The sequence below is a fragment of the Rattus norvegicus genome, chromosome 8, assembly GCF_036323735.1.
Source record: "Rattus norvegicus strain BN/NHsdMcwi chromosome 8, GRCr8, whole genome shotgun sequence".
NCBI classification, from domain to species: Eukaryota; Metazoa; Chordata; class Mammalia; order Rodentia; family Muridae; genus Rattus; species Rattus norvegicus.
Window position 1 is genome coordinate 124,183,810 of NC_086026.1, and position 24,341 is coordinate 124,208,150.

Genomic DNA, 24,341 nt, shown 5'->3' on the forward strand with positions numbered 1-24,341 from the left:
TCCCTCATGACAAAGACACCTGTGGGCAGAGCTCAGCAGATGCAACTACACAGTGGGCAAGTTATGATTTTATGGGGGGGGGTGTGGACCACACCAATAAGCCGGGATCTTCTTTTGGGCAGATTTTCTAAAATGGCGTTTGAGTGTTCTGCCTTCTAAACTGGACAGCAGAGTTAGGACCTGGGTTTCAATTTTAGCTCCCAAGTGCTCATGGGTACGTCACATGACCTCTAACGGACTCCATTCATTCTTCGTACAAGGACTGAAATGATGCCCCTCTCAAGGGATGTGTTTTTTGAGTGTGTAAAATGCACAGTTGTCTGGTACTCAGAGAAAGGGAGACTAAGGGCTCGTGTGGTTGGCTTAGTTCCTGTATACTGCAGTGCATTTAAACAGGCTTTGGCACAGGAAAGAATTATTCAACGTTGGTTTCCTAACATGCACGAAAATACCAGTGAGGCTGGCTCTATACACCGTGGAGTATGAGTTAAAAACCGAGTAGGTTGTTAACATGACGTTGCCATGCATTCTAACACATCCTGCTATCTAAGAGATGCTTAATACAATACAGCCCTTAACTGCGGTGCCGCTGGGTCTGTAGCCTAACTTCCCGGTCTGCATTTTTATTTTCTTGAACTCCCTCGGATGGATTTACTGGAGACAGCCCTTCTCTCCTCCTGGCCCCTAGACTGCAGCTGGTGAGGGATGGGCTCTGATTCATGAACATTACACTGGGGCACATGATCCTAAAGTCATGTCTCAGAGTTTGGAGAGCTGTGGAACAACTTGGAGATGTCAGAAATCCAGAGGTCACCTTACAAGAGGAAGTTGTGGTTCAGCACGGCTCCAGCAGGCCTTAACGGAAAGAGTGCCTGTTCATGAGTGGGTGATGGAGTGGGTCAGAGGAGGAAGAGCAGCCAGGGCAGCAGCTATGGACGGGCCAGCCAGCTGGGCTCTGGATCAAAGAAGGTTTTGTAAGGGAGAGGAGAAAGTCTGCCTCCTCCAGTTTTGGTGAATCTCAGGTGTACTTTCCAAGAGGTACCTCAGGGTTTTCAGAGGTGGGATTGTCAGCCCATGGGTGCAGTTCTCAAAGATTAGATTCAGAGTCTGGATGTAGACCAGGACACCCTTCCTTATTGGGTAGGCCCAGAAATACCAACAGGAGGGGATGGGGATCCCCGTGGAAGGGTGGTGGAGGGACACGCCAAGTTGAGCCGTACTGGTTGTGAGTCTGTGTGTGTGCAGAATGGAGAATGCTCACTCTGGCCTTCTTCCCCATGTAGGACAGCTTCTTCCTGTCAGTCAGAGACTGGTGTCTCTGCAGGTCTGATGAGAGGAACTGGCCTCTGTGTTATCTATCCCCCTGAGAGCTGACCACCCATGCAAACTAGCCCAAGCCTCTGACTGAAATGTTGACTCTGATTCATTCTGAAGAGTAGCATGTAAACACAGGTGCATCTTCTTTCTAGAACCCGCATCCCTTCCAGCTGATCATCCGAGAAGCTGAGAATTTAGCAGGGAAAGGAAGCAGAAACCAGAGACCTAGTCTGCCAGGTGGGGCCTTAGGGGTGGTGATGGACTGACTGACAGCTCTGGAAAGCTGAGACCTACAGGCTGACTTTATCCAATGGAATCATGGGCAAAGAACATGGTCAAGGTGCATCCAGTCCCCCTCCTCCACTACAACGCAGAATTCTCTTCAAAGCCTCACGTGGTGACCAGAGGCCTACTACCCCCACAGATGATCATAACCGCTTCTTGCTCCTCATATTTATTTTCTTCAGCTCCCTGTAATGAATTTACTGGGGTAAACACTGAGTCAACTCTTCCCTTACCTACCACTGGCTGGTTTTAGTAATCTCAAGTGCATGGGTGACGGTTATCTCTAATAGTTTGCTTGACACAACCTAGAACCCTCGTGTCATGGACTGGGTGGGAGTAGAGAGAGTGGTGTGAGGACTAGGCATGCACGGGTTTCTTTTCTCTTTATTCTTGACTGTGGATGTGACTAGCTGCTTTGAGTCTCTGTCCTCGTGACTTCCCGGCAAAGGCGGACTACACTACAGAACTGTGAGATGTAAGAATTCCTCTCCTCCTGTACGTTGCCTTTGGCCAGGATATTTATCACAGCAACAAAATCGAAGCTTGACAACGTGACACCCTTTCCCACACTCTCATTTAGCATGCTGATAACATTGCTTATGTCTTTGGCCTGCCTTCCTAGTCCCTGGCTTCACTTAGCTCGTACAGATCTCAAAGTCTATGGTATTAGTCCTGGTTTTTCTGTCCCCAGATAGACTTGCCATGGTCAGTTGTTGTCCTTTGAATAAGAAATGTCTCCCACAGGCTCATGAGTGCATTTGAATACTTGCCAAAGCATACTCATCATCCTTTAAGTTTCTGCTCATCATGTCTGTGGTTACAACAATGAGATAAGAAACTGCCACAGGATACAGACACCACCAGCCCCTCCCCAGCTGGTCCTTCAATACTTAGTTATTTCAAGAAACCATTTTATTTTTGTAACAGTATTTTTTTTATATATTACGTGACTCCAGTTGTGAGTGTGTATGCGTGTGAGCGCTTGCATGCAGGTGTCTATCATGGCGAGCGTGTGGAGGTTGGAGGACAGATTGCAGGGCTCACATTCCCCTCTTCTACCGTGTGGGTCCTGGGGATGGAGCACAGGTTGAAGGGGAGTGGTTCCGATGCTTTGATTTTAGTTGGGAATCTGTGTGGCCATATGATAAAGGTCCTTGTCACCAATTGATTTTTGATTGATCAATAAATTGTCAACAGCCAATGACTGGTCAGAGAGAGAGGAGGGTGTCTTAGGGTTTTACTGCTGTGAACAGATACCATGACCAAGACAAGTCTTACAAAAGACAACATTTAATTGGGGCTGGCTTACAGGTTCAGAGGTTCAGTCCATCATCATCAAAGTAGGAGCAGAGGAGCATCTAGGCTTGCCTGGTGCAGGAGGAGCTGAGAGTTCTACATCTTCATCTGAAGGCTGCTAGTGGAAGACTGGCTTCCAGGCAGCTAGGATGTGAGATTCGTAAGCCCATGCCCACAGTGACACACCTGTACCAACAAGGCCACACCTCCTAATAGTGCTACTCCCTGGGCCAAACATAACAAACTATGACAGAAGGACTTCTAGGTTTCCATAGGCTAGGAAAGAGGAGTGAGAATAGGGAAATTTCCCATGTTTCAGAGGAAGATGGATGGGATATAGGAGTTGCAGAAGAGAAAGTGATTCAACCATGTGATATTTCCAGTAAGTGGCCAATGACTGCTTCCCTGATTAGGCCTGGGGTAGCAGGCAGGAAGCTCAGAAGTGCTCAACCATTGAGCTAGCAAGAGCACATTAAAAATAAGCTAGTGTGTGTGTGTGTGTGTGTGTGTGTGTGTGTGTGTGTGTGTGTGTGTTGTTTCATCTGAGGATCCAAAGATGACCTGGGCAGATGGCTAGAAGCACAGCCCACCCAGGAGCATAAAGCAGGGTAGATAAAACTACACGCTACAACGGGTCATCAGACTTGGAGGCAAGCACTTTTACCTGTTGAGCAACATCATCACCCAGGCACCAGTAAATCTTTACCAGCCCTCTCCACACTTGCCTCCCCCTCTCGTTCTGGGCTTTCTGAGGCTGAGGATAACCTTACTTTTTTTTTTTCCTGGTTACCTTCTAGTTCTGGAAAGTTATATTAATTTTGCATTTGTTATATATAAGGTTTCTCTTACAATGGATTTAAATGGAAATGCAAGTCAATTAAAAGCAAGATGTTAAGTACATTCAGAGGTCATATTTTTTAAAAACTGCCAATCACTGGGGTTTTTCCAGGTTAATATCAACCATTCTGCTTAGAAGCTAACCTCTAGCCCAACATTCTCTTAGGGACTCTGGTGACAGGTTGTCCCGGGGAGAAATACACCACCTGGGTAGGGAGAGCCTCTTCTTCTTAAGGTCTTTGGATTGCTCTCACTGTCTGGGAGCTGACAACTACACTCAGAAACAAGACTTCGAGGAGCAGACTGAGAGGGAGGCTGGGCTCTGAGACCAAATCTTCATTTGCTGCCCCATTCATCCATGTCATGCCCCAAAACCCTGGCAAGTTACATGGAGAGGAGAGGCGAAGGCACACCTACTCTGGAGGTGCTTGAAGGCAGAAGGCACACCGGTCTCTACAAAGCTTCAAAGAGGCTCTGAGAGCCTTTTATGTTTGGGACTCAGTGTTCACCTGGGTAGGATCTGGATGTGGTCAGTCTCCAAGCACCCGGTCCTTGGGGCTGTGTCTGGATGGTATCTCGAGGGAGTAGCCCATGTTCGGCTCTGCACCTTTTCACACCAGCATGCGACATTCAAGGGGACAAAAAGCTTTCCACAGTGGCTTTGTTCTTGCTGTTATTACACCCGCCATTGACTTCATTGGTTGGCATTTAAAGGAAGAAGCTCTTTAAACTAAGCTGTCACGCTTGTGGTTTTAGAGTTTGGCACAGCGGACAGGTCTGGGGGAAGGAAAACTCTATGAAGCAGGCAGGATGCAGCTCTTCTAATAATCGACACACCTCTAGGAAAAATATCTTCATGGACCCAAAGTATCATGGGAGTTTGCCCACCAGACTCATAATCTTACCATGTTTCTGGCCTGTGTGGTAAGCAGCGTGGAGGATGCCATTGGAGGGAAAGAGCCTGTAGAACTTTCCAGGTCTACCTCATGTGTTTGGGCCATACGAGTAATCTCATTTCAGTCCTTACTCAAACCTTCTGCTCTAAGCCAGTTTAACGCAGTGCTGTTCTTAGTCCTGATCATCAACAGGATGGGAGTTAGGATCACCGTGGGACCACCCTCCCCCCCAACCTTATCTATGAGGGCTTTGCTGGATTGGATTAGCTGAGGCATGAAGACCTACTCCAAATGTGGGTGGCACCATCCCATGAGGTGGCATCCTGAACTGAATAAAAAGGAGAAACTGAACTGAGCATAGTGTCCCCTCTCCATGTTTCCTCACTGGATGCAATAAGATGAACTGCCTCCCCCTCCTGGCTGCATAGCTTACCCACCATGATGGACTAGACGCTCAAACCAGGGACCAGAATAAACCCTTCATTGACTTAGTTGCTTTTGTCACAGCAGCGAGAAAAATCCACCCAACTGTTTCTTTCACATGCTCAGCTTAGACAGCCCAATACGGACCCAAGCACAGGGCAGAAGCTCAGAGTAGCATACATGCAGATACCAGTACTGATTCTCTCTTCCAGGCACAGCGGACACTCACTTTTCTTACATCACCTCACACTGAAAGGCAAGCTTTGGTGGTCTGCGCATTGGCCCATCTGTATCTGCTCTAAACATAGATAGTCCATGTCTTTTTCTTTGTTTCTCTGCTATGTGCTGCAGGAAGCTGCATTCTCTAGACTCCCTTGCCAACGGCTTTCTGGTTGACTTCAGTCAGAAGTATTGGTGTGAAGTTATGGTGAAGAGAGTAAGAACCCAAGGGTCTTTCCTATCCTTTCTTACTTAGCCAGTGATGCCATATCCCCTCTCTCTCAAGGGCAGGTAGTGTGTGCACTTTCTGCATCCTGCTTCTTCTCTGTGTTCTTTGCTGTGTTCTGTCAACCTCCTAAACCCTTAAGATTCTGAGGTAACCAATCCTGAGAATGAGCCCCCCACCCCTACTCTCTTATAGTGGCCTAGGCAGCTGCAGGTTTCCTGGCCAGGCGTGCCTGATATTCCGTGACAGAGGTTAGTAAGGCTTCCCTATAAAAGGGCCATATAAAAAGTGTTTATATCTAAACACTTAGGCTTCCTGGGCCAGCAGCCAAAACAGAAGAATTTATTGGATGGTATTTAATGAACAAAGACAATAAGAAATAAATGTTCACAAGTTATTTTAGCCCATGGGCCATACTGGGATAGGTGTGGGTCAGATTTAGTTGGTAAGAAAGACTAGGACAGAGCGTCTGAGAAACCAGCATCCAGGCAGGAGTGGGTGGCAGCTTGAAGATCCAATACTACAAGACAAGATGGAGTGTTCATCACTCTCCTGAAAAATGAACCTGGTTGTGTGACCATCCTGACGGAGTGGAGATAGTTTAAGGAGACACTTGTGCCCTTATTGTTTGCTGTCAGGCTGTTGAGACAAGGGACCCAAGAATTCAAGATTTCTGCAAAAGTCTCATGAGGAAATGCCCAAAATCTGGGACCAGTTGGGGGGACAACTTGTTTCCTAGGATGAGACTGCATACAGCTCTGCTTTGTTAGACCACCTTGTGGGATAGCCTGGAGCTGAGCTAACAATGGGTAGGGTGGGCAGGACCAGACCTGGACCAGGTCTGTATTCTTGCCCTGTATTTAAATGTAAACCTCATGTTAGGACCCTACCACCATCAAAGATGGACTCTGAGGTCACCGGGCCTCTCCAGTTTCTCTTCCCACTGTGGTCACATCAAGTAGATCCACTTCCTCTGTTTCTTGTCTTTACTTGTCTTCCACTGGTGTCTTGAGGGTGGTTGGCCAAGCCCAGCTTATTCGGGCTTCCAGTGTCCAACCTCTGACCTGAGTCACTCTAGTAACAACTCTGGTGGCACTGAAGTAACCATCCCAAAGCCCTAGGTTGCCCACAGTCAGGAACTGAGCTCTGTGGACATAGTGGTCATTCAGTCTTCCTAAATGGGGACCTTAAGTGTAATGGGGACAGCCCCAGAAAAAGGAGAGGGGGAAACCACTCTGTCCTTGTTTGGGGGGCGAGGAAGGAGGGAGGAGAATGATTGACAATTAGTTTGGAGAGATTTAAGTTCTTTGTCTGTATATGTAGGCTCTGATTTCACACCAGATGCCAGGCCTCTCAGAGCCATCCAGTCATTGGTTTGGTACTGAGCACAGTCAGTTTAAATGGTGAATGGAGGCCGGTTTTCTTGAAGCACTCATGCTTAGCCAAGACGATCACTGTCGTTTAAAATGTCTGTTTACAGCCAAGGTTCTTAACCTAAGGTGCCCAAAGTGAACTTCTGAATCTAGACTTAGATGAAAAAATTACTACTTTTAACTTATTTTTATTAAGCTTACTGCCTCTTTCACTGACAAATGGAGGCCAGACACCCAGAACAGAATGGACAGGTAGAGCAGCTATTCTAGGTACTTTTCCTATCACATGCTATTGTTGAGAGCCTTGGATACTCACAACTTCTCTAACTCTAATCAACTGTTGCAGTCACTAGACCTCATCAATTTAGTGTCTAAACTAGACCCACAACTGTTACTACATCATCAATTAAAAATATTCCAGTAACTATTGTTAGTTACTTGTCCATTGCTATGACAAAATACCCAACTGAAGCAAGTTAGAGAAGGAAGGTTTCATGTTGGTTTCTAATTCTGAGGATGCAGTCCATCATGGTAGAAAAGGTACCATGTGACAGCAGGGTGGTGCTGGTCACATTGTATCTGAAGTCAGGAAGTAGAGCAGGACAATGCTGGTCACACTGTATCTGAAGTCAGGAGACAGAGCAGGACAGAGCTGGTCACACCGTATCTGACAGGAAGCAGAGCAGGAAGTGCTGGTCACATTGTATCTGAAGTCAGGAGGCAGAGCAGGACAGAGCTGGTCACATTGTATCTGACAGGAGGCAGAGCAGGACAGTGCTCGTCACACTGTATCTGAAGTCAGGAGGCAAAGGGAGACAGTGAGGGATGCTGGTGCTCAGCTAGCTTTTTCCTTTTTATTCATTCCGGGACCCCTGGCCACCCCCACTTTAGTTAATCCAATCTATAAAAGTCCTTTGTTAGCATGCCCAGATGTCAGTTTCCATGAAGATTTTAAAACCCATCAAGTTGGAGATCAAGATTAACCACCTCGAGCTAAGAGTGATGGCACAAGCCTTCAATCCTAGCACTTAGGAGGTAGGACAGACTGTCTCTGAGGACAAGCTTACCCTGGAATATATAATATCATTCCAGGCTAGCCATGAAATATGGGTCTAGGGAGATGGCTCTGGGATTAGGAGCACTGGCTGCTCTTCCAGAGGGCCTGGGTTAGATTTCTAGGACCCACATAGCATCACACATCTGTCTATAACTTGCAATTGTAAGAGTTTTAATGTCCTCTTCTGGCCCCAAAGAGCATCATGCACATGAGTGGTTCACAGACATGCACATATAGGCAAAATACCCATACAAATTTCATAAAGTACTGTCTATAACAGTCATATTTTAATATAACTGATTTCTTTGCAAACTTGAATTATTACCTCGTATCTTTAAGCACATTGTTTAGATAAAGGGTTTATAGGCTTTTCCAAACCTCCTTCCCACTCCCATGTGAACACTTCATCTATGAGAGATGCTGGTGAGGGTGTTAGCCCTAGTGGGAAGGCAGAGCTCTCTCTGCTTAAGCACCTTGAGCTTTAAGTGGGCACTGACCATGCTGCCAACCTTCTCCCTGACACGAGCACTTAGCTAATTGTGCAGAGCTCAGGGCCAGGCCTTAGAGAGTGAAGAGGTCTGTCTGGACCCCTTTGGCAGTCAATTATTCCCCTGAGTAGAAAGATGGATCACTTCTGTCCATCCCAGTCTAGCTAATAAGACTGTAGATGCTGTTTTAATTCCAAGGCACATAGCTACCCCCAGCCTTTGATTTTAACCTCTTAGTCTAAGGGGATGCTGTAGCAGTGTCATCCAAAAAGGGAAAGAGGTGCCGGGGGGGCACTTTTGCACTTGGATGCCTCCTTTCCATGCACCTCCCTTCTTTTCCACCTCCTAGCCAGCAATCAAGACTGGCTGCTTTTCTTGGGCTTCCGTTGCAGGGGAAGCAATCTTCTTCCTTGCAGGTTCTGAATGGCCTTCTTCACCATCAGAGACTTCTCTGGATTTTCTTGTCATTCTCTGGAATTCTTCATTCTTTGATGGCACTTGAGAGACCAGGACTGCATCTATGAGTGGAAGTGGAGGATTTGGCAGTGTTGTTCTTCCCTTCTGTTTCTGTCTAGAGATGATTCTTTATTTCCATTATCGAGTTTCCTCACGGTGTTGTTGTGAACCTTTTATTGAGGATGCGATGGGTTCTCAGCTTGGACTGAAAGCGCAGGAGTTTGTGTCGGCGTCTCCAGCAGTTTGCTGTGTCACTGAAAGGTTGAACCTGCTTTTCCTGTGTGGTTGCAGAGAAGCTCTCTGTCTTCCTGTCACCCATTGTCCCAGTCTCTGCCCTGCTACTTCCTTTGGAAGGGCCTAGAGAACATTGTCCTAGGAAACTGCCATGAGTAGTTACATACCAATGCATTGGTCGAGCTAGAAGACATGGTGGGATTTCTACACATACACAGCCCACAGAAACAGAAGATCTGGAAAAAGCAACAACTAATAAGCAGATTGAATTAAAAAAAAATCAAACCTCACCAGAGAAAATGGTACGACTAGTGAAATGTACCAAATAGTTAAAAGCTAACACCAGTTCTTTTCACCCTTTCTCAAAATTCAAAGTAAAGGTGACACAGATCAATTCAATTCTATGCTAGAGTTACCTTGTTACCAAAGCCAGACAAGGATGCTAAAGGAAAATAAGATTATAGGCTGATATCCCTGATTAACATAGAGAAAAAAATGGTAGACAGAAATTCTCACAGTCTAAATTCAACTTCACATTTAAAAAAAATCACTCGCTATGACTGAAAATCAATGTATGGCGCACTTCATTAGTGACACTGAGGATAAAATTTACATAATCACTTCCACACATACAGAAAAGATCTGATGAAATCCAGCACCGTTATATAAGATGTCGATTCTTACCTTCATTGTGGAAGCCCTAGGCAGTGCAGTTAGGCAAGAGAAAGAAACCCAGGGCATCACATCCGTGAGAGGAAAGGAGGGAGTGATGTCCCATTTGTTAGCTGATAATATGGTCTCATGTGTGGGAAATTCTGAAGACTCTCTTGCTTCCACAGCCAAGCAAAAGCCTGCTGGAACCGACAGATATGTTCAGTGAAGTTGCTTCAGGTGGATAGGGGCTGTGCTGTCAGTGTATTCTAAGTGTATCCTTAATTTTTCTTTTGAGACAGGGTCTCATCAAATTGTTCAGGCTGACCTTGAATGCACTGGGGATTAGGCTTTCTGCTTGGGGCCATCCTGCCTCAGCCTTCTGAGGAGTTTTCTACTTGATATCAAGAGACTGGCTTGCTTTGGGTTCCCCTTTAATGAAGTTTCTCTACCGTGGCTGCATGTAAGAAGCCATCATTCTTGTCCTTCTCCTGGAATAGAATAACTGATGAAGAATTTAGGGTGTGGGGGATTCGAGAAGCCTCTGGGGGCACTGCTGACTTGCCAGGATTGAGGAACTGGCTCTGTCTACTCTTTGGGGCGGAGACCTAGTCTCAGCAGTGTCTGGCTCAAGTAAATTTGCTGTGCTCTGTGTCTGAGCGGTTTTACATAGGAAAGCGATTCTTGAATTTGTTGTGTTTGTGGGTTGCTTTTGCCTGGTGAGGCTGAGGACTCTATGGATAAATTTGATATCCTTGGCCACAAGCCTTCATGCTTGTAAAAGCCCACGAGTGAACCTATAAATGACGTAATCTTTGCTGAGAGACATAAACACCCTCCTGTGGGTATGATAGGTCAACTGAAGATGTTTACCAATACAGCTGCTCAGGAAGCCCTGACTTCTTTTTTTGGTCTTAACTCAGCTCCTAAAAGCTGTGCTTCCAGACCTGAGGGTCCCTGCCCCCAGCTGGCTTAAATTAGTAATATAGAATTTCTATGCAGCCAATGGCTGGGCAGGGAGATGGAGGTGAGACTTTTAGATTGCACAGCAAGGGATCAGGGGAGAGAGGGAGAAGTGGAAGGAATCCATGATGGGAGAGCAAGAAGAGACTTAAAGGTTGGCCAACATGTAAGGTTACAGGTAGTGGCCCTAGGGGCCATTCCCAGAATGGGTCTGGGGTAGCAGAGATGAAATATGGATTTAGCAAACATTAATTAAAAAATACTGGAGGGGAGTATATGCTAGCTACAGGGAGGTTTAGAAGTGCTCAGCCACTGAACTAGTCAAGGCATATCAAAGTTAGCTGGTGTGCGTGTCTTTCATTCGTGATTCCAGAGCTCTTTGGTGGGTGCCGTGTACTCTCAACCTGCCGGGAGCCAAAGCTGATTAATTAATTTATCACTACAATCCTTCTGCCCTTTATCTATGTGTCTGTTGGGTGTGACACCTGTGCTGGCTAGTGTCTGGTCAACTTGATATATAAGCTAGAGTCATTTTGGAAGAGGGTGCTACGACAGAGAATAAGTGAGAACCCACCAGATTAGCTCATGAGACATTTTCTTGATTGGTGATTGATTTGAGAATGGCCATCCCAGTGTGGGTGGGGCCTGGTGGGCCTGTGGTCCTGGATGCTATCAGAAAGCAGCCTGAGCAAGCCATGAGGGGCAAACCATGAGGGGCAAGCCATGAGGGGCAAGCCATGAGGGGCAAGCCAGTAACATTGCATTTACCCACGGCTTCTGGTCCAGTCCCTGTCTCTATGTCCTGCCCTGGCTTCCTTCATGATGAACTGCAATGAGGAACTATAAGCTGAAACCAACTCTTTGCTGCCTAAGTCACAATGGCATTTATCACAGCAACAGAAACCATAACTAAGACAACAATCTAACATCTCTGGGTCTCAGTTTGACTCTCTGTAAAATGGAGCAAATGAAAGACTATGTACCTGGCTGCAGGAGGAGGCAGGGAGGTAAAACCCAGAAGTGATTGCTAAGGTTGATGTGCAAATCAATATTAGCCCTTCAGTGTGTGGAGGTGACTCCTGCTGCTGCCATTGCTATGGGATGCAGGGTTTATCAAGGTGTGGACAGGCCTTTCACAGATCTAAGAGGCAGACTCATCTCCTCCTGATACCTGCTAATGCTCCAAAGAGCAGAAACCGGGAGGACACGAGATATCTTTCTGTTCACCCTGTATCTGAATGAACAAATTCTGAGCTGTGGTCTATCTCTAGGAGGTCACAACAAGAATTCTTCAGCCTAGTTCTCATCCTTCAATCCAGCTTGATGTCCAAAATCTCCTAAGCCCCCCACTGTCTATATTCTACCAAAAGGAAACACAGGACTGAGGAGATGGCTTAACAGGTAAAGAACTTGCCATGCAAATGTAAGGACCCAAGTTCAAGCTCCCAGAACACATGCAAAACCAGGTGTGGTAGTGTGAACCTAGAATTCTAATGTTCTGAGGTAAGATGAGAGTCAGCTCACCTGGTGGACATAGCCATGCAGAACAGAAATGAGAGGCTGCCTCAAACAAGAATGGTAAGGGTAGACACCTGAAGTCTTTTAACGTCTACATGTGTGCTGTGGCATGCATACATTAGCATATGTGTGCACATGCACATACATGCGCATACATGCGCATACATGCGCATACATGCACATACATGTGCATACATGCTCGAGCGCACGCGTCACACACACACACACACACACACACACACACACACACACACACACACACATTATTTCCCTGGGGTTGGGAACATGCTCAAGTGTTGACTATTTCCTGGAATATTGAAACCTGTGATTTTTACTCATTGACCCAATATCTCACTACATAGCAAGCAAGCACTGTGTATTCTTGTCCTATGAGTACTTCTCAGCGTGAATAAGTTGGGGATGTCTGCATGGGTGAATGTGACTTGAGGATGAAGGTGTGGGATGTAGGGCATGAGCATGTAACTTGTGGGGAGACGATAGAGACCCGTGGTACTAGCATATGCAGAGGTGATCTTGGTGTGAGATAGGAGGATGTCTGAGATGGGGGAGGGAGCTTCGCTGAGCATCTAGCCCATGCAAACACCATGTGAGCCACCGCATTTCGGGTTCTCATCCTGATACTCTGGGGAGGCTCTCATTTTGGTCACATGCAAGAGGTCCTGATTAGCCATTTGGCTAGGGCAAGATCATACAGTGCGAGGCATTCATTCAGTATGTGAATGGATGTTAACCCCAAAGTAACTTACAGCTGCCTGTGTTACACATCCTAAAAGGCTGACCGACAGATTAGAACTTTGTTGTTGTGAAGAGTTGGAATGTGACAGGTCCAGAGTCACATTATTTTAGGCTATCTTCAGCCCCTTAGAAGGCACTCATAGCCCACTTTTGTGTTTGACCTAATATCCCTGTGATGTCAGGCAGAGCCTCTGAAATTTGTTAACAGGTCACCACCAGCCCAAGAACTGTGGATGTCAACGGGTGCTACCTGAGACCCAGAAGGAAAATTTTTCCTGGTGTTTCTGTAACCCACCATCCTGGTGTTCATAGTTTGATTCATGACTTCCTTTTGTACAGAACGGTAGAAGTTTAATGGAGTAGTTTCCATGCTGAGACAGAAGATTGTGTTCGTCACCTGTGCTCACTCCTGTTTGGGTTATAATAAACATCTCTCATTCTTTCCGAGGCGGGAGCTGTGCTTTGTGTCCGCTGGTCTTGGGGTTGGAAGTGTTCTCTTCCGTCCTGGTGGGGGCATCCATGCACCTGACTCATTAGGCAGGCTGTAGTGCTTAATCTTGATGGCCAACTTGATGGGATTTAGAATCACAATGGGGGAAAAAAATCTCTGGCCATGGCTGTGAGGCATTTTCTATACTAGTTTGTTGAGGTGGGCAAGCGTATCCTGAGTGTGGCAGCCCCGTGGTGTGGGCTGAGCTCCAACTGAGTAAAGAGGCGAAAGCAGTAGCTGAGTGCCAGCATTCACCACTCTCAGTTCCCTGACTGTGGGTGCCACGTGACCAGGCACCTCCTGCACCTCCTGCACCTCCTGCACCTCCTGCACCTCCTGCACCTCCTGCACCTCCTGCACCTCCTGCACCTCCTGCACCGGGTTTTCCCTGCTGCGCCCTGGAAATGTTGGCCAAGTAAAGCGTCCTTCTTTGTGTTGCTCACATCAGGTAATTCTGTCACAACAGGGAGACAGGTAACGGTGCAGATGAATTCTCAAAAACTATCAAAGTGGAGGAAACCCACAAAATTTGTTTTCCGGTATATACAGTGGTGCGACCAAGAGTCATTTGTGCCCCATTTATGCCTAATTACCGTACAGTGCAGCAATGATTATGATTAACTGGCTGACAATGAGCTGGCTGAGCACTGCATTTGATCTGGGACGCACGGCACACATGGGTTCCATCCCCATCAATTCCCCCTCCTGCGGCACTGTCATTTGTTCATCATTTTGGTAAGTGACAAGCGACACTGGTCAGCGGCTTCAGACTACCACGTCTGGCAGAGGCGAGGAGCACGGAAATCAGACGGCCTCAGCACTGGTGTCAACACGGGAAAAATCCATCGGTTTTCCAATTGTTGCTGCCACTGTTCAAGAGTGTCCCTAAGAAGAACGGGTGTGAGGAGAGGACTCAAAATCAAGGCAGGCTGCATCCTGAGGAATAACACTCAAGGTTGACCTCCATGTGCACGCACACACACACACACACACACACACACACACATACACACAGGCACACAGGCACACATGCACACACAAACATACACACATGTGCACATCAGGTACATACCACATATGCAACATGTATGCGCTATGTATGGACCACGTACACATGCACACACATGCATGCATGCATATGCACACACACTCACAGACACACACACAACACGTGCACACCAGGTACATACCACATATGCAACTTGTATGCGCTATGTATGGACCACATACACATGTACACACATGCATGCATGCATGCATGCATATACACACACACAGACACACACACACATACAAACACACGAGTGCGTGCAACCCAAAGGAGGAACGAATGAGCCAGGTATGTTCCTCATGCCTGTAATCCCAGAACTCCTCAGGAGGCTGAGTCAGAGGCTTTCAAGTCAAGGACTGACTTGGCCTGGGCAGTCTAAAAGTACCTAATGAACAGGAGAGAGAGGTGTTTAGGATGCACTACTGGAGGTCTTGGAGCCTTCTGATGACGGCTGCACTAGTCAGCCTGGGCAACTGCACACTGTCCTAAAGATGTGAGTGTGGCTCAGTTCTTTCTTTACCCCATTTTCCTTTATTGTGAATGAAGGGAAGAACCTTCCATTCTTGGCCCATACTGTCCAGTTAAAAACAAAGCTCAGAGGTTTCGTCTACCTGTTTGCTTGGGCTAATGAATTATTTCCAAATGCCTAGTAAGTGGAAGGGACTTACACACACACACACACACACACACACACACACACACACACACACACACAGAGATCTGCAAAGACAGATTGCAACTGCTCGGGCTGTGCTACTTCTGGTAAGCTAAACTTCATTTATTATGCTGTAACTGTGAAATTGCAGTGGGGTAGTGGCAGATTAGGGTTTCAAAGAACAATCGCAGTCACCACCAGAGGAAATGGGAAATCAGAGGAAGAACAAATGCAAAGCAATGAAAAAGTCTTGTAAATTAGTTTTCCCAATGGGTGTTGCCTGCACCCAGGCCACGAGATGATCTGCCTCTGGGATAAGGTCCATGTGTATGAGTTTGTGCTTATTTGTGTGTGTGTGTGTGTGTGTGTGTGTGTGTGTGTGTGTGTGTGTGTGTGTGTAGGAGCACTTCTACTCTTACTGTAAGTCAGGGGCTGGGCTGTTGTGTGAATAAATACTTAAATCTCTTACTTGGAGATGACTATCTTCCTGCTGGATGCAGAGTTTTCTGTTTGACATCAGTGGACTCAGTGGTCAGAGGTTCTTGGTCACAGACTATATCCGATGACCCTTGCCCCGCCCCTTCCACCTTTCTCTCCTTTACCCATCTTTGAATCAGATACCTGAAAATTCAAGGCATCTTATTTTCTCCGTTGGGTAGCTTGCCAGCTTACTTCAGTTTGGGAACACTGTTTTTCTTGTTCGGTCTTCTATTCTTGCAAACTTACTGAACTATCAAACCTCTTTCAGATCTGCAAAAGCCAAGGTAAGGTTTGCTTGTGGCTGTTGTTTTTTTCTTTTCTTTCTTTCCTATTTTTGGCTTGGGGTCCAGTGAAGGCATAGTATACATCACCAAGTCTTGATACCTTAAGGCCATTTGAACATCTAATTTGGAGGCAGACTCCCCCCTCCTCCAGCAATTTCCCTTGGGCTGTCTCACAGAAAAGCTACTTTGAAGAGCATATTTGGACATATTAGTGAAAATATTTCTTGAGTGTGTGGATGTTTTCCAGACTAAGAAGTAGGAGTTTGGGGGAAAGGGAGGGGTAGTTAAAATTATAATTACCAGGGTTCCCAACATTACTCACTCCTTTCTCTGAGTGAAAGCTTCATTAATCCCTCCCTTCACTCCTCTTTGGAGGCAATTTCTCTCCTATCGAAGACTGGTCCAAAACTTCCTATGTAGCTGGGGATGATCATGAACAGCTGATACTCCTGCCTCTACTCCACGAGTTCTGGGATTTTAGGTGTGTGCAACCAAGTCAGATTTATGCAGAGCAGGCTACCGAACTCAGCGCCTGGTGAATGAATGCTAGGTAAGTACTCTGCCAACTGAGGTACATTTGGAATCTCCACCCTGCTCTTCAGAACACACGTTTATGGTTCATCATCGGCCCACTGGTCCTGCTGTGTCCGGGGCTGGCTTCTTGGGAGGTGGGGGCAAGGAGAAGAATCGGAAAAGGGTAAGGACGGAACAGTGACGGGGAAGCAGTTTCTGTTTGTTTTTTGTTTTTTGTTTTTGAGAAAAGATCTTGTTACTATGTAGCCTAGGCTTATTCTCCTGCTTCAGCCTTCAGGTGCCGGCATTCTAGATGTGAATCACCGGTCTGCCTCCTGTACCTTTATACAAGTCGTTACAACTTCAAACATCTAAGTCCAGGAGCCTCCAGGCCGGCCTGTGCCTCTAACACTCGGAATTTCTTTTGGTCGGAAATGTCATCTTTAGCCATCTTATATCCTGGTAGCTTTAAGATGTCTTTTGTGCGACTTTATAGTTCTCAAAATATTTTTAAGGGTCACCGGAGGAAGCGCTTTCAAGAAATGAGATGGGGGAGGGAATGTCTTTGTGTTGGCCTGGAGATTAGTGGCTGATAACAACATGGTTGATTTCAAGAATCCCCTCTTCTTTCCCTCTTTCTCCCTCCCTCCACCCCTCCCCCGGGGCCTGGAGATGGAGCTTCCTATATTAGACAGAGCTCTAACACCAAGCTCTGCCCTCAGTTCTTTATAATTTTGTAAATAAATAATAAGGAATAGAAGATTTTTAAAGCCCTCATTGATTCCTGTAGCTTCTTTTTTGCTGATCTGAGAGCTTTTTTTTTATTGGCAATCCACTTTCTATAACCCAGTCTGGCCCCTGCGGTCCTTTCTTTGGCTCTGATCTCTTGCTGAACTTTCAGCAGAGGATCTCCTTTCTTAGGTCTTTCTTTGTCTCTGATGACGAGGAGTCCCCTTGCCTGGAGCAACCACACATACTGGAATGAATTAGCCACCAAGGAAGGCTGAGAAGGAAGCGTGGGGTGGGACTCAGTGAAGTGAGGCAGATTATTTTTACCTCCCACTCCCTCTTCAGCAGGGGATGTTTTTCTGTTCTCTCTGCTTTGAATCTAGCTGTTCGATCCTCAAAGTCTAAGAATGGCTTCCGCACAGTTTTATAGTACCAGAGATGTCAGCTACAGCCATAAACTCCTCCAGTTTAGCGGTATCTGCTTGGCCATATCCTGAAAATATATTTGGCTGTATTTTCTCCCTGTGCACCTATGTGTTGTGGCCTCTCCCGGGACATCCCTTCGGTGCACAAATCTTTCACTTCCGGTTACGCCCACCATGCATTTACAGCTTCTTCAGCCGCGTGCTGGCTTTTTATTTCTTCTTCAGTTCAGGAAGGGGCACAGGCCGTGCTTATCAGTGCTCCGCAAAGCCACTCTAAAGCTACAATTAGATCAAAAAGAGAGAAAGGCTATTGGTGGGGGAAAACCGTTCTGTTCTCTGTTTCCCTGATGCATTTCGGCCACCCGTCCGGGCAGGAGTGAAGATCCACTTTAAAGAGATCTTCGTGCCCCTCCCCCTCCCACATCTTCAGGTATTGGACTGTGAAGAAAAATGGACCCCAGGAAAAGTGTAATTTCTCCAAGAGTCTAATGCTAGGAGAAGGGAAAGATTGGTCTAGGTGTCAGCCGGAGGCGACGCGACTCGTGTCCTGGAAAGAGGTTCTGTGAGGTTCTGACAATTCATCACACATCACCGTATGGGAGAGACTGGAGTAGAGACAATAATGGGTCAATGAAGGACAGGACCGCACCCTGACGAGGGGACTGGCTGGGATTATGCATGCCTCTCACCCCCCACTCCTCGGAAGATGGATTTGGTTAATCCCAGGACCTCTTCATCACTCTTCCCATTGTGACCATATTGCGTGTGCCCCTGTTCCCTGTCTTTCACTGACTTTTCTGTTTGATGGGCCCATTGAGGATGGATAGCCTAGCAGAGCTTCTCAGGGCTTCCAGGGCCTGGACTCTGACCCTAATAACTCTGCTAATATTTAGAGAGGACAGGAAACAACCCAGTGACACTACATCTCATTTGACAGTGTGGCCAGACATCCTTGATAAAAACAAAGGACTTGGGATAGGACAGGTAAGCTGTGAGTCTTGGAAGCTTCTGAAAAGAGCGAGATAGGGGAAAAGAAGAGGAAAAAAAATCATGCCTGCTTGAGTTAGGGAGGCGGGGCGTGGTGGTGGTGGGTGGGGCCGGGGGTTGTCTCTCAAGAAAGAGTGACAGACCCGGATGTTAGGAAAACATGCTTAGGCTTTTTGCTCAGTATCTAAAAAAGAGACAAAGAAGAAGAGAAGAAGAAAGGACACTTTTGCTTAGAGCCGGGCTGCAACTCTGAGTTCAGAGGGTACCACACTCGAGGCTCTCGTGTTCCAGGATGAAGGATTGCACCAGGAACACATCGTTAGAAATAAAAATAGACACAGTTTATTAAGAAAGAAAAGGTGCTTGGGAGAATGAGAGTGGGCCTGTGAGCCGAGGAAAAAGTTCCCCAGAGGAGGTGCATGCCCCTTCATAGGTCGTGTGTAGCACCCGCCTCTCTGATTCCATATCACAGCTGTCTCTTCACATGCTGTGAGAGGGAGTTGGCTGCTGGCATTTATCGCAGCAGTCCAGCTTTTCACTTTTTCTTCAGTCTGGGACCCGGCACATGAGATGCTCACCGTTACACTCAAGGTCAGCCTTCTGTCTTACACCTCTCTGGAAACACCTTCACAGACATGCCTAGCCGTATGTCCTAGGTGACTCTAAATCTAGTCAAGTTGACAAGAAGATTAACTATCCTACGACCTCAGAACACGAAAAATTTGCACTCTGCAAAAATCCTGTTGAGAGGGTAAAAAGGCAAACTCTGGATGGGGGAGGGGGAGATATTTGCAGACTACATATTTGACAAGGGATTTTCAACTGCAAGCTATAAAGACCTCTTACAATTTGAACCGAAATATTATACAGGTGACCCAACCTAAGAAATGGACAAAAGATACCTGACATTCCACTGTAGATGAAACCACAGAAAGATGTTTAGTATCTTGAGCCATCCAGGAAATATTAAATTCCTAATGAGTAGCAAGGATACATCTGTCCGAAGAACTGAAATGATTTCATAAAGATCAATCTTATTTCTTTGAAGTATGTAAATAAGTGTAAGTCTGTGTGTGGCTATGTGCACAGGAGTGCAAGGGCCTGCAAAAATCAAAATAGGACATCTGATTGCATGGGGCTGGAGTCCCAGGCTCTGTGAACCAACTTGAGATGGGTGCTCAAACCAAATTTGGATCCTCTGGGAGAACAGTAAGCATGTTTAACCACTGAGCTACCCCCCTTCCACCAGATTCTAGAAAGATTACAGGGAAACATAGCCATTTGTGGGTTGCAGTGATGTTTTAACAGTCCAGTAAACAATTTGGGAATGTCTTATTAGAAATAAACATGTAGCATGTTTGATAGCTTATAATACAAACTTTATGTGGATTGTTGACAGGACCTAGAGAAGGAGCCTCCTGTCACAGCCGTGAATCATTGCTTGAGTTACGTTGGCCTCCTCCGAGCATGCTGGGGCGGGAGTTTCTAGGTAGCGTTCACAGAAGTTGGAAGAACCACCTAAGTCTGGGTGCCGATATTCTACTTGCTGAAACCCTGGGCTGAGTGAAAGCAACCTGGGCATCTGCATCCATCGCTGTCTTCCTTCTGGCTGCAGATACAGTGTGACCAGCTGCCTTGCACTTCAGCAGACACAACGTCTCCACCATGAAGGACTGAGCTGAGAGCCAGGACAAAACCGTTCTCAGATTGCTTTTCCTGGGGTATTGTATCACAGCAACAGAAAAAGTAGTGAATATACCATCTTACCCAGAAGTCACATTTTGAGTGTTTATTCCAGGCAAATGAAAATTCACATCCATAGCAAACCTGCACGGTAATGTTTACAGCAGTTTTACTTGGTATAATCCCAGACTAGGAATAACCCAGATGTGCTGTACGGGAACAATGGTTCAATTTTACCATGGAATACTACTCAGTAATATAAAGGTATAAGATACCAATCCAGGCGACGACTTGGATGGACCACAAGCAACTTATATAGATTGAAAAATACCAACCTGAAAAGTTGTGACGTACAGCACCCATTTACATAAAATTCCTGTAATAAATTATAGTGGTGAAGGGTCACAGAGATACTGATCTTGACTGTGGAAATCTCACATATCCACTGGAGATAAAATCATTTAGACCTAAGTACACGCAGGCAGGGGGAAGAGAGAAGGGGGAGGGAGAGGATGAAGGGGAGAGATTTGGAGAAATGCATGGAAGGTAGGTGGATTAAATTAACATCAATTTCCTGATTGTGATATTGTATGATAGTTGTGGAAAAGGTTACCATGGGGGGGAAAAGGGGTTAATTGAGGGAGTTCAGGGCATCTCTTTGTTATTCTTCTCTGTGAATGAAGCAGAATTAGGACCAAAGGCAATTAGAGAGGGTATCTGTAATTATCTAAAAAAAAAGTTTAAAAAAAAGCCCATAACACTCAACTCAAGTGAATATCCTCCATAGAGGGCCCCAGCCAGCAGCTAGGACAGAGTGTGTGAGCATTCTCCATACAGGGCCCCAGACACTGACTAGGAGTGAGCATGTGAGTGTCCTCTGTAGAAGACCCAGCCAGCGACTAGGGCTGAGCCTGTATCACTTGCTCCCTGAGGTAGAACAAGGCCAGTCCCTCAGGCCTCCAAGACCCACGAAGGCTCAGTCTGTGTGATGCTGCCCGAAGCTGCCCTCCTCAGTCTCCACTTGAAGTTTGGGAACTGCAGCATCCGGCATCGGAAGCTTCCCTCATGAGCGAGATCTCTTCCTGGTGTCCACTGCTGCGTTGTTTAGGGTTTGTATTCCTGCCCTCACACAGGAGTTCGATCCCCAAAGATAGACTAATGGTGTTAAGGAGGTGAGACTATCCACTTACCGTGTTGTGGGGTGAAACCTTTGACTTGGTGAACCTTAAATAAGATAATCAGAATGGAGCCCAGGGTTGAAGCCCGGTTCCTCTCCAAGCAAAGGCAAAGAAACTTCTCCAGCTGTGTACCTGGGCTCCAGGTACTTAGCCAACAGGATGCTCTGCGTGGCCTCGAGACTCACCACTGCCAGGGAAGGGACTTGGAGCTTGTAACTCCACCACTTGAACCAAGATAGACATCTTTTTAAACATTATTCTTGGTTTTACTTATGTATATGTTTTAGATATGTTTTCATTTATCTTGTTCTTATTTATGTATATATCTGTGATTGGGTATGCCATATCCGGTGCCCACAGAGGCCAGAGGAAGGTATTGGGTCGTCTAGTGTTGGAGTTGCAAGTAACAGTTGTGAGCTACCCAATGTGGAAGTTCTCCATGGATCCTCCGTGAGAGCAGTGAATGCGCTTTGAACTGCTTCAGCCTCAACACCTTTCGTTCTGTTTAGCTTTTTAAGATGGGCAAACACACCCACTTTCCACTGAATTTGCAGTAGATGGTTTCCATCTTTGTTTTCTCTATCTCCCTCCCCACATTCCTCAACCCCTCTCTCAGGCATCCAGTCTTGACATTCATGGCAATGGCCTTTCAGCCTTCCCGTGTCCACCTGGGATTTCCTGGGTGCACTTTCATATCTAGTTTTATCTCATGTAGTCGCTGGGAGGTGGTACTTGGGGCATAAGGAAAACACTCTATCTCCACGCTTCATCCTCGGCTGAGAGTCATCTGCAGAGTATTTTATCCCAAATCATTTTAACATTATCAGAGGAGTAAATGGGAAAATTAGATCAGAACCTGCCAACAAATTACCCAGCAGTCCACAGTCCCAGTCTCAAAGTTCACAGGATAAACAGGGAGGAGAAAGAGAGAAAACAATTACCTTTAAAATGGACCAATCATGCCCAGAGCAGAATCCCCAACACTCCTTCAAGTAGAGCAGGAAAAACGGTTTTAGTCACTTCCCAAAGCAGAATGAAGACTTCTGAGGTCAAGAACATGTAGCTGACTCTCCCGGGTGACATGGTGAGATGAAACTTGGCAATCGTTTTGAAGAGAACGTTCAAGAATTTCTTTTTCCATCTGTTACCCAGAATAGAAGTTAAACCCTAAGAATAGTTATTGAGAGACGTGAGACGGTACAAACAAGGATGCTCCAGAGTCTTTCCAAGACCTCAGAGCTGCTTCTGGGAACTGGGCAAGATTTTCTCCTTAGATATCCACAACGGCAGGCCACTAACTCTGTTAGGCTTCCCCTTTAAATCCACGAGAGCACCAGGTTTGGAAGTGTTCCCAGTTAGTTTTTGATATAGTCCACTAGCTGAGCACGGTGGTGCAAAGCCTGCAGTCCCAGTGCTCTGAGAGGCAGGAGAATCCACTTGAGCCACATGGCCCTGTATCAGAAAAACAGACGGGGGACTGGGGTATAGCTCAATGCTAGAGCCTTGGTCTAGCATCCATGAGAACCTAGGTTCGATGTTTAGGATTTCAAACACACACACACACACACACACACACACACACACACACACAAATGCACACAATGGAATTCACTTTCAAGGTGAATTGATTATCTTTTTCAAAATGTTAACTTTTATTTGTGTGTATGTTTTATTTGTGTGTATGAGCGTGTCTCTGTGTGTCTAGTGCAGATCCCAGCAGTGTCAGAAAAAGGCCATAAAAGACTGTCGAGCTGGAGTTGCAGGTGCTTGTGAGCTGCCTGGTGTGCGTGGTAAGAGCTGAACTCAGGTCCTCTGGAAGAACAGCAAACACTGTTAACCACTGACCCATCTCTCCAGCCCTAAGGAGCTGTCATAAAACAACAAAGACTCTGGCCTTGGTATCCTTGTGGAGTGCTGTCATTGCTACCCAGAAGCCGGTAAGTCAGTACCCCTTGCCAGATGTGTCTTTATCCCAACTCGAATAGCAGAGGAAGCCTTATTGATGTTGATTTCTGGAAATTTCCTACTTAACAGCATGTTTAATTCTTGGAAATGTGATTTCGTTTATCCCAACAAAATCCTGTAACATTGAATGTGAGCAGAGAGTTTAAGGTTTGAGTCGCTCATTTCTTATTCTTCTGGCCATTGATGCTCTCTTGAGAAGTTCGGTCAGCTCACGCATTACTTACGAAGACACCCACACTGCTGTCTAGGATGTTTTCAGTAATCAAAGCCACTAACTCACTCCTGATGTCATCGTTGCTACTGTTGTCACTATTCATCTTGGCACCGAGGTAAGCATCATTGAGCCGCCTCTTGCTTCCCTGTCACTGTATGTCACTGTTGGAGACAAGATATCACACTAGTGGGTTTGAAGCATTATTACTGCTTGGGTTCCTCTCTTGATTTGTAATGAACCAGACTTAGCTTTCATAATTCCCAGCAGTAGGTAACAACCACTTCTTCCTTCAGCCTTCTGTTCTGTGTTTCTGTTTTTGTTCTTACACTGGGTCTTGCTATGATCTCTGTTGTAGGTTTGATTTTTTTAAAAGAGGAAATGTAAAAAAAAAAAAAAAACTTCTCATCCACTCACCCAGACAGGGCACCAATGACAGACCAAAGAAATTATTTAACCCAAGTCTAACATGGTGAGCCAATGAGTTTATTGGGTTACTTACAGAAAGAGAAGACTCAAAGGCAGCTCCATCACTGAAATGCTCACCCTCCTATGGGTATCAACTCAGAACATTGTATCTCTGAATCTCTCTGCACCGCTTGCACATAGCTCAGTGGGTCAGAGGTCACTTGTACACAGCTAGGCTTGGGGAGACTTTCCTCTCAAGTCACTGCTACTTCCATAAGGTTAGGGAG

At 46.2% G+C, this 24,341-nt stretch overlaps 2 long non-coding RNA genes across 2 annotated transcripts; one reads left to right on the plus strand and one right to left on the minus strand.

Annotated features, from left to right (window-relative positions):
- Positions 1 to 501: 501 nt before the first annotated feature.
- On the plus strand, positions 502 to 2,803 carry LOC120094387 (uncharacterized). The gene is made up of 2 exons (XR_005488723.1): positions 502 to 1,038; positions 1,470 to 2,803. It is a non-coding gene; the product is annotated as an uncharacterized LOC120094387 (long non-coding RNA).
- A 12,729-nt stretch (positions 2,804 to 15,532) lies between these two features.
- LOC134480105 (uncharacterized) lies at positions 15,533 to 22,717 on the minus strand. Its single transcript, XR_010054292.1, has 2 exons — positions 22,412 to 22,717; positions 15,533 to 17,901 (listed from the first exon to the last, which is right to left on the minus strand). It is a non-coding gene; the product is annotated as an uncharacterized LOC134480105 (long non-coding RNA).
- Positions 22,718 to 24,341: the final 1,624 nt, after the last annotated feature.